The sequence below is a fragment of the Stegodyphus dumicola genome, chromosome X1, assembly GCF_044657685.1.
Source record: "Stegodyphus dumicola isolate Sdum_Otavi_A_Nest chromosome X1, ASM4465768v1".
NCBI lineage: Eukaryota > Metazoa > Arthropoda > Arachnida > Araneae > Eresidae > Stegodyphus > Stegodyphus dumicola.
The window spans coordinates 181,583,402-181,598,480 of NC_140780.1; the positions used below are offsets into that span (position 1 = coordinate 181,583,402).

Consider the following 15,079-nt stretch of genomic DNA (forward strand, 5'->3'; position numbering starts at 1 on the left):
TACCGAAATATTTTACCGGTCCTTGGAGTAAATCCAGTTGAGAAGCACTGGTTTATATGCTTATGAAAGACTACAGAAAATTGCTTGATTCCGATTAAGAACAATGGATGGACATTTTTCAGATTCAGTTCTTATATGAAAAGAATTATTATCGTTTCGAATGCAAGTGCAAAGAAACTAAATTTCACAAAATTCATAGTTTACAGTCCTAAAACTTAATTATTTTCTATATTCTGATAAAGTTTGAGAGAGGTATAAAACTGAGTAAGGAAGTGGCCAGGTCTGTATGGTTTGAAAATATCGAAAACATCCTGTTTCGCTATTTCTCTGCACAATGTTCAGACTAAACTTTGCTTTTCTGAATTTACTGTATTTCTTTCAGACAGATGAGAAAATGACAAAAGACATTATTATTTAAAATTTAGCCAAATGTGGTAGTTCTGACATTGAATAGCAGCAGAACAACTTAAAATAATAAAAGTATGCAGAGGAAAGAAATAAATATTTTGTTTTAGCACAGTACTCAAGTGATGTGGTTTCTCTATGCAGGTCTTCTTAAGGAAAGTGAAATCCTATTCCTTCGTATCTTAGAAAATGTACCAAAACCTTCCAGCCCATTTTAGCTCGTTTGTAAAATTTTGCTTTTCTAAATATTTCAAAGTCTTCAGTTTACAACTCCTTAAATACCTCTTACCAACTGAGCTACTGGAGCCGTTCAGCAACTTATGTTAATTTCTATTTGATTGCAAGAAATCCTCTGCTTGTCCTTGATTAATGACTTGAAAGTGATGAATTTGGGTGAACCCATCCCAGTTATAATCTTTGATTTCTCAAAAAATAATTTATATTCACAAACTTAAATATATTATAATTTAAATACTAAAGAATAAACGCTTATTTCTGAGCGTTAATAATTATCCAATTTAAATCAATGCGTTTTTAAAAGCTGTTCTCAAAAAACCGTATTCCCAAACCAAACTATTAGCAATTTAGTACACATTTTAAATCGAATATAACTCTAGTCTGCGACAGTATTATTAAGCGAAGTGAGCTGCAAATTGTAGAATGGCACGCAGAGGTAGTTTTATTCACAGAGAATATATTCTTGAGCCATATATTTAATAAATCCCTGAAATACATATTTTGAACGATGAGGAAAGAAAGCATTGCTGCTTTAAATATGAATTCTCTATTAAATAGCTAAAGTTTCTATTTTGGAAAAGTGTACTACATTACTAATGGTTTAGAATTATTCGAATTTAATATATCTCGGGCTTTTAAGCGTACTATGAAGGCTTCCAATTCCCATTCTAATTTTCCTTTGGAGTAAGAAAAGCGCGTTTTGTTTCGGAATACTATAACTTGTTTAACAGTTAGTAGTTTAAAATTTGTTTAAGTTCATATGCTAGATACTTCGAACATACTTTAAAGTAATTATTATCTTTTAAGTACATCAGTTTGTAACAAATTTCTTGCACAAGTTTTCCCGAAATTTAATGAAAATTTTCTGATTTGTGTATGTTTCTATGAAGAAGAATTTTTTTTCATTATGACTTTGAAATTATAACATTTATCGTACATGTAATTTCAGTGGTGCAGTTTCAAAACAAATGGCAGTTTTACAGAAAAACCAGAAATGGTTGTCAATAGGAAAAGTAAAATGGTTGTCAATAGTACTTAACTAAACTGATAACTTAAACGTAATTAGCTAATTTTATTGGTATTAACAACACTCGACTAGCCATTCTTTTTCTTTTCCCTGGTTGTATTTTATAGAGAGATTTTTTTACAAAAGTTGCAGTTGCGAAGTTTTAGTAAAAACTTCGGAATTCAGAAGTAATACAGAGAATTTGAGACTATATTGCTTCTTGCAGTAAAGTTTCAAAACGTGATCTCAAAAAGTCAATAAATTTTTTCTAAGCAGTTTGCTTGAAATATCTTAGCATAATTCTCAGTGATTTGAAAAAATTATTGAATGCTAAACGTTTTAATAATTAAAGACTATTTTAATACACGTTATATGCAAATAAATGTCTTTAAATTGAGCAAGTTATTTTTCATTTCACAGTTTGTCATAGAATGTGAAACTGCAGACGTCATTTTGAAATCGATATTTCAGTTTAAAATTTAAAAACATGTTTTTCAAACGGTTAAAATTCTGCGAAATTCTGTTGAAATGCATTTTCTAAAAATATGTGTTGTTGAGTTAATTCGCAGCATGATCTTTAAAATATGAGAAATCCGGAAGAAGTTTTGTTTCTAAATCTAAGAGTTTTATATTACTATAGAAATTTTATTCTTGATTCTATCTCATACTTGGAAAGACGATTTTCCAGATGTTCGTATATTCACTCCGGCGTAATAATCATGTTGCGACTGTATAGAAACACTCTTCGCCAAACACACTGTTATTTCTTTAAACAATATTGTAGTTTTGGAATGCTTCCAATTGCTTTTAAGATTAATGTTTTCCTAATTTTCAGGCACAGGCAGCTAGTAAAGAATTAATCCGAAAACAATTACTGTAAGAAAGAAATAAAATAAATCAAATATTGTTAAAATGAAACTAAATAATACAGAAAAACATTTCGCTAAGAAAAAAAAATTAGGTTCCTTTAAGATAGATGCAAACAGTAAAAGATTTTAAATAAAAACTACCTCAGAAAATTTGGGTGTTATACAGAAAATTTAAATTTCTTGCCTTGTAACATAAAATTAAACAAACGTGCGTAACCTAAAAATTACAGATTTCCATAAATTGTAAATGAGAGAATCCTGTAAAATTTCCTTGAAGGGACGAAGGAGCCGGAAAGGGTAGGTGAGATAAACTGAGTAATTTATATGATTCAAACTACATTTTAACTGAAAAAAATTGAAAATCCAATTATTTCATCTGATTTGTTAATGGCTTATTTGCTAAACTCTTATGTTTAAAAGAACGTTCTAATTTAAAAAGAAATAGCTCATGTAAAGAAACGAAATATCTTTGGACAACAGTATTCTTCCATGATTACTCTGACGTAGTGCTGTTCTGTGTAAAATAGTGCCGTGAGTTCTTATTTATGTCAGTATAGCGCAGGAAGGAGTAGTCTTAAAATTTCAATGACGAAGCAAAAACGAGGACTTCTCAAAAGTTGAACTCTCACGAGACAACACTACCGAAGAAATTAGTGATTGATGAAGGTTCATCTAATGAAGGTCTGCGCCTCTTTCTGCACTTCCATCAACTAGCCCCCTCCCGATGCTGTTCGCAATACCCTGCGCAACACAATCATCGGGATTCTTAAAAGTCGGTAAACTTCCACTAATAACGCGATTAATGCAAATAAAGTTGCACCAAGAAGAAAAAGTTGCCTGTAAAACACAATCTTTCTTCGTGGCATCCCAGTGGGCGGGCGAATAACCCTCCAATAAGACGAGCTGATCCAAAACATTATCCTCTAAAGTGCAAGAGAAGTAGCCCCAACCCTCGGCCACTTTATTGACGAAGAAAGCAAACTCTTTATAATCAAGTTGGCTCACTAAGTCGCAAGGAAGCTCAAAAATGGAGTTTATATCATTTGGGTAAGGGCTCGGAACTCTAAATAAAAGCTATAAATATCTTGCTAAAAGATATCATATTAAAGTTGGGGAACAACTCGTTAGAGAACGGTCTCCTAAAACGAAACTCAAAATCCTTCATTAAAGGCTAACGGAGATTGATGCTCGATAAAACACGGAACAAAATGGAGAAAGTGATCTAATTTATTAGTTTTGTTCTTCAGAAGCTGGGAAAAATATTTATTCTAGCTCAGATATTTCTTTTTAAAATATATGATAGGCGTTAATTTTAATTTAGCGAAAGGTAGCATTTTTTATCTATTAATTTTTTATTACTAGATCATCAAAAGTAGAATAATTTAAGATTAAAAAAAATTCTCTTTCATTACCCCCCTTCCCCCAAAAAGAATTTTACATATTTTCGTACAATTAATGTTTCAGATGTCGGGAAACTGAAGAAATCTGCTTTTTCCTCGCCGGAATTAGAGCTCCGGACCTCCCGAATCCATCTCAGGTGTACTTGCCACACCACAAAGGCATGCGGAAAAGAGAAAAAAAATAACTGATAGGTTATTTATTTCATATCTTTTTATATTTTTAAAATACTAAAAAATAGGATTACTAACACACACACATATATATATTATAAAAAAAATTTTTAATTCTGATTTTCAAGAGTTCTTTAAATACATTAATTTCTTAGACCATTTGTAAGCATTCAGGTTTTGAGGCAATTAAAATATTTAAGAAAATCTCAGCATTTGAGCGTAACTGTGTAGTATCTCATGTAACTCAGAAATACATCTCGAAATGATCACTAGTCTGAACCAATCATCTATGCAAATCACTATTCTGAACCAATAATCATCTGTTTTGGAGATGGTGCGTGTAAATACATGGAAACACTTTCAAGCTTCAAGCCGAAAGAAATGTTATATCTTCCCTAAATGTCATCATTTAGCCGAAATGCAATTAAAATTCATTTTGTACTATAAATAATTGAAAATGTTTAAATGTAATGAATATAAGCATGGTGAACGAAAAGCATTGAGAAATAAATCTATTCTTGTATTTCTGGTTACAAAAAATAGGGAAACTTGGGTTTGGAGATAACCGTATTTGAAGTTATGTCAATTTATCAAATTTAAAATAAGCATCAGCTAAAAAATTGCCAACTTAATCAGAATAGCAAACGAATTAGTAAAAATGTTCTGATATCGATCTTTTCCAGTTTTCTGTTCATATTTAATGGATCAGTGCTATCGGCCTGTTGCTTTGAATACATTAGTTATATCAAACGACTTTAAAGTTTTTCTATGGAGTATAGTATTTGACAGTTTTCTTTCTGTTAAGAAAGTTTTAAATTTCCATAGATTCATAGACCAAACGCATTTGTGTAAAAAGCAAAATATCATAATGAAGACAAATTTGATGTTTATAGTTAGCAAAACGTGATTTGAAACTTCTCATAGTAAATTAGTTCTGATAGTTACAAAAATTTTCTATCATTTTCTGCTTTATTTCTTTCTGCAATGTGTTTTTCCCCATAGTAAATAGATTATATTCTTAACAGATGAAGTTTACGTATCCTCAAAATGTTCATCAGTTGTGAAAATAGTGTAACACAGCCAACAGAGTTATCTACACAACAGTGAGAGAATTGTGCCTTCTCTCTCTCTCTCTCTCTATATATACATATACATCTCTATATATCTACTTCCTTATCTTAGATCTTCTCAGGGAATTAAAAAAATCAGTACTCTTGCAGGTTTATAGCATTACGAAAGAGATGTGATCAGAACCAGCCTACGAAGGTTTTTAGAGCTGAGTTCGATATTAGTATTTTAACAATAAAAAAAATTTAACATTCAGCTCTCTTCTTCAGTACTTTGTGGCCCACCAGCGGCCGAGCGGTAAAGACGCTGAACATTGGTAGTTCGGTCCGAGGTTCGAATCCCGCGAACGGGCTGGCTGCATGGGCGTTTTCGTGGTTTTCCCATGTGTAACGTGTATACGAGCCAGTTTCCCTTAGAAAGTCCTCCACAAAGGCATTCCTCCCTTTAGGAAGATAGCCCTCGTGTGCCTTGCCATAACTAAATAATCCATAACCCATCCTTCAGTGCTTTGTTTATTATGTTTAAGTTTGTATTTAAGTTTTTAAGCAGATATTCCATATGCACTGTTTTCTAACTGAGAAATGGATTCCAACCAACTTTTAATAAATAATAATGCATTTCGAGGCACTCATAAAATTTTCAGGAAAAAGTGCAATTGTTTGACAGAATCTCTTAGACCAAAGAAAGTGTCTCACTTTAATTTACATATTTTACCAAAGGACTCTTTCTTCTTAACTTATTAATGCTTGAGAAAGGTCAACGCTTTACCTTTTTTTTTCCCGCTCCAAACAGAAGATTAGGTTAGATTATCTGGATACAGTAAATCATACAAAGGCGATCTGTGTAAAGGAAAGGATGCCTTCGTTGAGAATGCCCTAAGGGAAACTGACTCTCATTCAAATTATTCATGAGGAACGCCACGCAAAACATCTTTGCAATGATTCTGTTTGCTGGAATTCGAATCCGTGTCGATCTACCAGTGTTCAGGGGTCCTGTTATCAGGTTAGTTTAAGATATATGAGTTAGGATACTTAAACTTTCATTTAATGTCTACCAGAAGACCCAGTTTTCGGACCCCGATTTTAATAGAGAATAGCTTAATCGTTTCTTCATTATTATTTTACGAGTATATATGTGATAGTTCTGTTTACATAGCTATACTAATCAATTTACAAGCAATAACTGCTTAAATTTAGAAATGATAATTTATCTGTGATAAAGAGTCAAAAGTATTTCATCATCATTTTGCGAATTAGAAATAAAATTTATTTCAATCGCAAATTATTTAGATGGGTAAATTGATGTATAACAGGATACAATGATAGATAGAATACATTGATATAGCCAGAAATTCACTTTTATGATATCGCTAATCATTTTCCAAGTAAAAAAGTAGAATATTGGTATGAAATCTGCAAAGAGCAGTAAATATTCAACTCATATCATGGGCATTGTCCAACTCTTTCAAGGTGTCGAAATGAGTTAAAGACTTACTCCAATATCATTATATCGCTGAACACATTAGACAGGTGGTTTGTACAACGCTTGAAAGCAACAACAGTATATTCAGTGTACAATTTATTACATTTATAACATGGAGGTAGGAAGTAAGAAAGAGTCGCCCTAAACAAGTTTCTCCGTACCCTGCTCTGAAGCACCGGCGATCCCTACGTGGTGACCAAAACATTGGGTCATTTACCATTGAGTTCTATGGGATTTGACGCGTTCGGGTGTAAATATTTTGTAATTACGTCGCAAATATACATATAAATGTATATATTTTCTTTTTCTACAACACTTCAGAGTCCTAAGTATGTGAAAACAACATATTTTTAAACAACATTTCATTCTGAACGGAATTAAATGCTATACTTTTCACAGGACAGTTTTCTCAGAATGGTTTAATTTGAATGAAATATTTTCACAAGTTTTCGTTAATTACATTAGAAAAAAAAAATTAAGGTAATTCGATTTTATTCGGTTAAGGTACAAAAATTAAGATCAAAGTTTATTGTATTATTAATATTAAAATTATGCATTATTTCTTTTCTATTTATAGAGCTTCTTCCTAAAATACTTTCTTAAATATGACATGATTTTTTGGCTTCTTTTAAATCGAAAAATGTAAGTCAATTTATAATTAATGCTCTATTCGGTTCATTTTAAATTAGAGAATTATTAGGAAAATAGTATTTGACTTTCTCTGAACATTTCTGAAAGGGAATAAAATAAGTTTTTTTTTTTTTTAATTTTATTTTTTTTTAAGTATTATTTAAAACTTGTAACTGAGTTATTATAAAATGTAAAGGGAATAATTCTTTTAATTATACTTATTAGATTTTTTTTTTTACCCTTCATTTCAACAATACATATTCCAAAACTCTTTATTACGTTCTTAAGTGCGCATCTCATAGCATTTGCTTTACAATACCTTTTAACAGATTGCTTTCCAATACGAACAATTCTTGCTTAAATAGTTTTATAACGTATTTGTCAACAGGATTTCAATTTATGTTTACAATTCAATATTAAGGTTATTATATATTTAGATAATATTTATAATCATTATAAATTAGATACATTTAATCATTAGATTTCTTCACAGTACTATCACAGTTGTTTATAAGTGAATAAATTCTTCATTTCAAATACATTTATAAATAATTTAATGAATATTTAAGTATTTTGTCAAAGGCAGATACATGCTTTTTGCAAGCACATGCATCAACCCATACATATTTCCTATTTATCATTTCCGGCATGTGCAAATCTTTAATTTCTATGCATTCACTATATTTTTCGTGTAAAGTAATTTACACTAATTTAGCATACACTCGAAAGTTTTACATAAAAATATATATGAATATAATTTGAATGAAAATTATAAGTATTATTTTTAATACCCACTCAAAGGTCAGTTTTTCTTCAAAATTCCCCCACGATGGCATCTCTCTCTTTAGGCAGATAGCCCTTGCATGCGTTACTCTATTTAATAAAAACTTAATCTGACCTATGTGCCTAATTACAAATATTTTAACATACATAATTTTATATTTACATTTAGCCATCAAGTTTCAAACTTTTCAAATCTTCTAGAAAATAAATTTTGGCAGATCTCTTTTAGCAATTTTCTTAAAATCTATATTTTTGTAGTGCAACAGCTTAGAATTTTATAAAACAAATTCATAATCAAAATCGCTGTTATTAGTTATCGAAAAATAACCAAGATGTGATTTTTGCGTAAATGTCAGTAAACTATACAAATTGCTATTATCCATCACACTATGAATGTTTCTTTCATGCGAGAGTGTCCCTTTTTCGATTTCTATGGAACTGTCGTGTGTCGAAATACTATCAGAATTTTGTCAAGGGAGCTTCTGATTGTAAACAAAAAACACCCCGTCTGGTGACCCAAGCTTCAAAGCAGTGCTTCACTTCTAGCGCGGAATGGCCCCTCCTCCCTTTCCTACCTCCATGATTTATAATGTGAGAAACAACACTGCAGACGAGAAAAGACCAGTTTCCTGACGACCGATTTCGGTTGATGAGAAGCCATGCTTGTTGGTTAATACCCAGTGGCCTTGCATCATCCGTCTGGTTGCAGTCTGCTCGAGAAAAACTAGTTTGAGATCTGAGTTTTTTTAATCTTTTATTTTGCAAGTCTTTTTGATATAGGGACTTTTTTTAATTCTTTTTTTCTTTCCTCTTTCCTTTTAATGTTTGTTACCTCAAGCAATAGTCTGTAATTGTTATTAATGACGGCTTTGTGTATTTTTTACGATGCAGTATTCTTTTCTCGTGATTCTTTTATAGAGATAAGCGTTAAATCAATCATCATTCATTTAAGCTTGGAAGCTACTGAACTGCAAGATTAGAAAGGACATAGATTATGTTATTTTTCTTCTATTAGAGACAGTTGATGAAACAAAATACTCTTAAGTTAACATGTTAGCTCTTCTGTTTAGAAATATTTGACCAATGAAGCAGTACTTAATAGCTCTAAACGATATACAACCAAAGATTTAGCCGAAGATAAGACATGCTTCGAAAGAAGGGTAGAATACGCTATTGTAGGGAGAGAAACTGACTTTGTTAACTTAGTATGGTGGTCGGGTTCCCATTAGGCGCTGTCAGTTTTTACTTTGTTTAGTGTAGCTATAAGATTTTTGATAAATTGTTCAGAACACGTAAAAAGTTATTCAGTAAATTCTAGAGTGGTTATTCCAAAGCTGGGTCTTCGGATAGACATTAAATGAATGTTTATGTTCTTAACTAACCTATCATAAACTAACTAATCCGCATCAGTTTCAAAGAGTCTTTGCATTTTAGTTTGCTGTTGTTTCTCAACTTCGCAGTCCTCAATTATTTTTTTGATAATATTCCTCTTCATTTTGCGTTTTTCTCTTCTTTATGCAATCAGAATGTTTGTTGTTGCGGTGGCTAATCTCACTTGTCTGATCTAATCAAAACAAGCCCACGAATTTTATCGTGACAATGAGTGTGAAATTGTGTGTGTCGTTGGTAGGAGTCTTGAGCCCCATACAGACGACAGCAGGACCATTTTCCGAAAATTGGGACTGATTCTGCCCAGTTTTGATGGAAAACATTTCGACAACGGGTCCAGTAGTCTCCCATCCCTCTTCCCCTGCCACTAAGCCATGGAGGTAGGAACCCTTTCCTACCTTCATGCACTAAGCTACTCGAGAGGACGTTCGACTCGCCGCACAGACGCTAGACATTTACAAACATTCGTGCCTTCTCCGCGATTCGAACCGTACGCTTTGGTACTGTAGCCAACGTCACTACTACCACATCTAGACGGCCAGAATTTTTGTTAGCCATAAGTTTATAATTTTTTTAATCTCTTAGTCTTTTAACATTTACTATAATTTCCGTTAAAAAAAAACAAAGATTTTTGTCAAAGCTGTCGAAGCAGATTAGTTTTTCAGTAAGGACATCGAAATATTAGATTTCTGATAACTAATTTTTCCTCATCAAGAGTTTTGGATATGAATTTTTTTGGAGAGTTTAAAATTATAATTGCAGCAATTTTCAATAAACGTTTTCAGGTATTTGCTTTGGATAGGATTTGTTTTTTTTTTTTTTCATAACAGTACGCAACAGTAGAATAAACCTTAAACATGAGTTTTAAGTAATCGACTACATTTATTTGCTCTTGGATATGCGTTTTCTAATGGCATATATTACTTTGTAGACATAGTATAGTTATTTTTATCTAATGGACGCAATGCACACACACACACACACACAAAGAAAAAAAAAAAAAAAAAAAGATAAAGCTGAAACTATCTGCATTTACCACCTACGTCTACACACGAGAATGATAATGAAATATTTCTGCAGATGTCACACGGCATAGAATTAAAATCTAATAGAATGATAATGAAATATTTCTGCAGGTGTCACACAGCTTAGAATTAGAATCTAATATCTGATTTGGTGACAATACTACGAAAAAATCGTGACACTTCTGGAACCAACTTACATAATTTCCAGATTTTATTGGATTGTGTGCCGCTAAAACGTGACCCGCGTACCTTATTCCCCCGTACAACATGCTCTTAGCTTAATGATTATTGCGAAAAATCAAGGCTCTGTTTCCAATGACTCTAAATATAAAAAATTGGATTACAGCTATGAGCTTTATTTTCTTGAGTGAAATTACGGATTTTTTAAAGCATTTTCACAAATAACTGTCAGTTTATCACATTATTATAGACGATGATTTTATTAATATCAAAATGTCATAAAAGTAGACAGCAATCTTTGTGGGCGCTATATGTTCTTTTCAGAAGAAACTGAAATTTGTTAATATTAACTAAGGAGGTTTACTTTTCCGTTAACTTTTCTACGCTCTTTTTCATATTCCACGATGCTTACACAGTAGAGCATGTTAGTTAGAGCCCAGAACACAGTAGGAGCATGAAGTATGTTTTAAACCACTGGCGTAAAATTTATAAAACAATCTTTCTTAGTTTTATTATATTCCTTAGCTTTCGAGAAGATATAATAATTGTAAGATAAAAATTATTTATTGAAAAACAGATGTTTATTGCTTTGTATTAAATCCAAGACAAAACAGATAAAATATAAGTTAAAGTGAAAAATTAAGGAGGAAAAATTATTAAAATTTCTAGCTAGTAGTACTAAGAATGAAATGATAAAAATTGTTAGAAATAACCTTGCATTAGTTAGCATCATGCAATTACGCAAGGTTTGTGCAGTTTAATATGTCGTGATCATACTAAACTATACTTTTGGAATTGAGCAATATTGAAAGTAACCGAAGAACATATGGCACAAGAAGTTTTATTTCTTTTCATATAATATATGTCAAACCAGCATTTCATTTTTTGAAAACGTCTGCTCTTTGAAGTGCAGCAGTTCTTTATTCCCTATCAATGGCTTTTGCCATATCCCTTACTTTTTTTTACTTATTATGCATGTCAATCACTAGCAGTATTATCCTATTTCTTTGTCTGAAAAAGTTGGCAGCAGACTTTGATATAAATATTATTGTGATTAAGTGAACAGCCATGTTTACACGATAATGAAAGTTACTGGTAATGATTTTAATTTGAACATGAAGGCACAGGTTAAATATTATGAATAACAATGAAAGACCGCATATTGGACAAAATCATTAGGAGTGAGATGTAATTCCAGGATAAAATAACTTAAAAAAAGTTTGGAATTCAGGAAAACGACATAAATGCTCTTGTGAAAGAAATGATTTAAGAATTTCCTTCCTCCCCTCCTATTTCTTATCACCGGAAATGTTTGAACAGTAATGCTTTTAAGTGAATTAATTTTAAAATACTTGAAAACATATAAGTGTAAATTAAGGATCCTTTTTCATAAAATATGTTCGAATGAAATTTTTTGTACTGGATAAATAATCCTGCACCACGAAATAAGACCAATAAGAGCTATAAAAAGCTGTTTAGAGTTTTTTAAAGAACTAGTAAATTGAATACATTGATTTAAAAATATATTGTTCTCATATATTGCACTTTAATTACCCTTTATTTTAATTACATATATAATTATTATATAAATGATAAGATATAGTATGATAGTGCAGTTTTTTTATCAGTTAGCAGCAAAATTTTAAATATTACAAAACTGTTAAGAATACTTAACAGCTCTCAGGTTTAGATTTTATTATTGTAAATATCAGTTGGTAAATTACTGAAGACTTAACAAAGACTATTTTAAAATAATATCCTTATGCATTTAATTTCAGAGTAAAAAATGTATAATTATAACAGTAATTTTCCAAGACAATGAATTAATGAGACAATGAATTCCAAATGAATTATTACACTCATAAAAGTTTCATCTGGTTGCAGATAAAGTTGGTGTCAGAAATAAAAGTTATATTTTTCTTCTTTGAAGGAAAATAGAAGTTGAAAATAGATAAGGAATTAAAAAAGTATGTTTATACAAATTGCCTGCTCTAGTTAATCAAATATTACTAGAAGCTGGCTCAGTACTCTATCGGAGCCTGTCAGCAGCGATCGAAAGCAAAACCTAATAACTGAAACTATCAGAGCTGATAGGAAACTAACACGTAGCATGCGAGAAATTCCAGATATATAGTCGGTCTTAAAATCTAAAAACCTTAGTTTAAATACTGGCTATTCATTTGCATTCCGGTGAGGAATACGGAAAGGAAACGTTACAGTAAAGGCTACAATTATAAATAAATGGTTAATTAACGTAAAATTCCTTACAACCTTATAAAATAAATAAGAGTACTCATAATGGAACCTTCTTTCATTTCACAGTGCTTGAGAATACAGTCGTTAGACAACATCGCATAAAACAGGAGCAATTTGTAGAAATGGACTGGTGTCCAGCTTAAAAATTTAAAAGCACGAAGAATGTTGATGGTATGTCAAAAGACGAGAGAGAATGTTTCACAATGATTTCCATTCACTTTCTGAATGATCCGAAAATTTTTGCCAAAGAAGGAAAGCTTCTCATTATTATTGGTTAAGAATGAAAATATTTGAAAAACTACTGGATAGCTATTATTTCATTAAAGTAGACTTTGGTAGCACATTTTTACATTTAGTTGCTATTCAAATAAATTATGACAAACTGTTTGGAAGGAATATCAAAGAATAACGCTTTCAGCAGTAATATTGGGGCAGTGTTTAGTCACAGGAAGTAATTATTTTGAATGAAATATGTAGGGTAAATCACGTCATTATCAACTTAATATCTGCTTTATATATAAATTGTAAATTGTTTTCTGTTTTTCTCATGCATAACATGAAGATAAACGAGTTTTCTTTACTGGCGAAGTGAAACAACAAGAAAGAATCAGGGTAATATTTGTAAATTTTGTAGAACTAGTTTCAATGGTGTAACTACAGAACGAGCTTCCTCAGCTGCCTAAGTGCAAATGAACGAGATAGTAGTTAAACCAACGAAACTATTTCTGAAAAATTTACCAATATTACTCTGATTCTTGTTGTTTGATTTCTCCAATAATCCCTATTTGGTGTGTTACTTTAACCTAAATTATTAGAGCTCCAAACAGGCTTATTTTTTGCTTCCGAGTCTTCTTTAGTTTTTAATGATAACATACTCTCCTAGTCAGATAATTATTGGAATTCTTAAATAATTAGGAAAAATACCTTCGATTTTTGTTTACCAAAGTTTCGCAATGTGCTTAAAATGTAAAAGTTTTTAGTTTGAGCTCTGAAGATTTTCTGCCTTTTTATTTAAAATGATTGATTCAATAAATTGTTTAAGGCAAATATTTTCGCAATATTTTCAGTATCTCAGATAATTAAACGAGTTGTTACTAAATGAGATGAAAATAAAAAAAAAAAAAAAAAAAGTTTAAAAGATAGAAAGCGAAAGAAGAAAATTTTATGGCAGCAGAACTTACATAATGTATAGAGATTAAAAAAATACAGTTTGCATTTTTATTAAAAATAAAGGGAATTTTCTTCTGACTGTCACAGACTTGCGAGACCTGCAAAAAAATTTTCTTCCTCTACCCACAGATGAATAAGAATGTCAATTCTAGCTAAATTTTGTTTCATTACTTATTTTAGTATTCCAACACGATAAGAAGGAATTCTGGAGCATTAAAATAACAATAAATACACATTGCAGACAACCCATACCATTGAATAGGCAGCTGTGAGGAATAAAAGTTAATAAATGAAACCGTCTAACCACATATAACATGAAATAGAAATAGGAAAAACATCAAGGACTTGAAAGGATTATTAGTTAGCTTGAAGGACATGAACTGTCAGTTCTACATGCTTGGTTGTTCAAATAGCAAACCGGAAATTGAAAAGAAATTCCCATGATACGTTTCATTTTATGTGTAAAATAATGTGCATCAAAATCTTGTATCTATAAGTGTAAGTCTTAAAAGTGTCCAGAATACCATTCATCAAAGACATTTTAATATCTGTTTTGATAAAATGAAGCTAATATTTGACCAGTCTGGCTTTCCTTGAAACGTTTCAATAAATTTTTAACTGTTAATTCTTCTCTTTTAAGAATTTTATTGCCTAAAATTGCCTTCTGGTTTTACATGTCACGTTTCATACACAGGAGCTTTTCATGATGTATTCAAACCTATCTCAATTTGAATAAATTGCACAAAAAAATAGAAGAAATTATGCGAAATGCTTTGTTGCAAAATATTATTTGACTTTTTTTGAGCCTAGAGCACGTAACAAAGAATAAAAAAAAAATTGGGCGAACTGGAAGCTATATTCAGTTATTAGTTTTATATATGTAATGATCAGCATAAACATTTTTTATACTATCTTGATTAAGGGAAAAAATTCCTTTATATAATTAGAAGATTGAAATTTTTTATGATTTATTTTAATATTCTCTATCTGTCAAGTCTTTTAAAACAA

The 15,079-nt window shown here is 31.0% G+C and overlaps 1 protein-coding gene across 1 annotated transcript in view; it reads right to left on the reverse strand.

Annotated features, from left to right (window-relative positions):
• The window catches only part of LOC118183128 (uncharacterized), a 412,812-nt gene that overhangs the window by 382,878 nt on the left and 14,855 nt on the right, over nt 1-15,079 (reverse strand). The window lies entirely within an intron of this gene.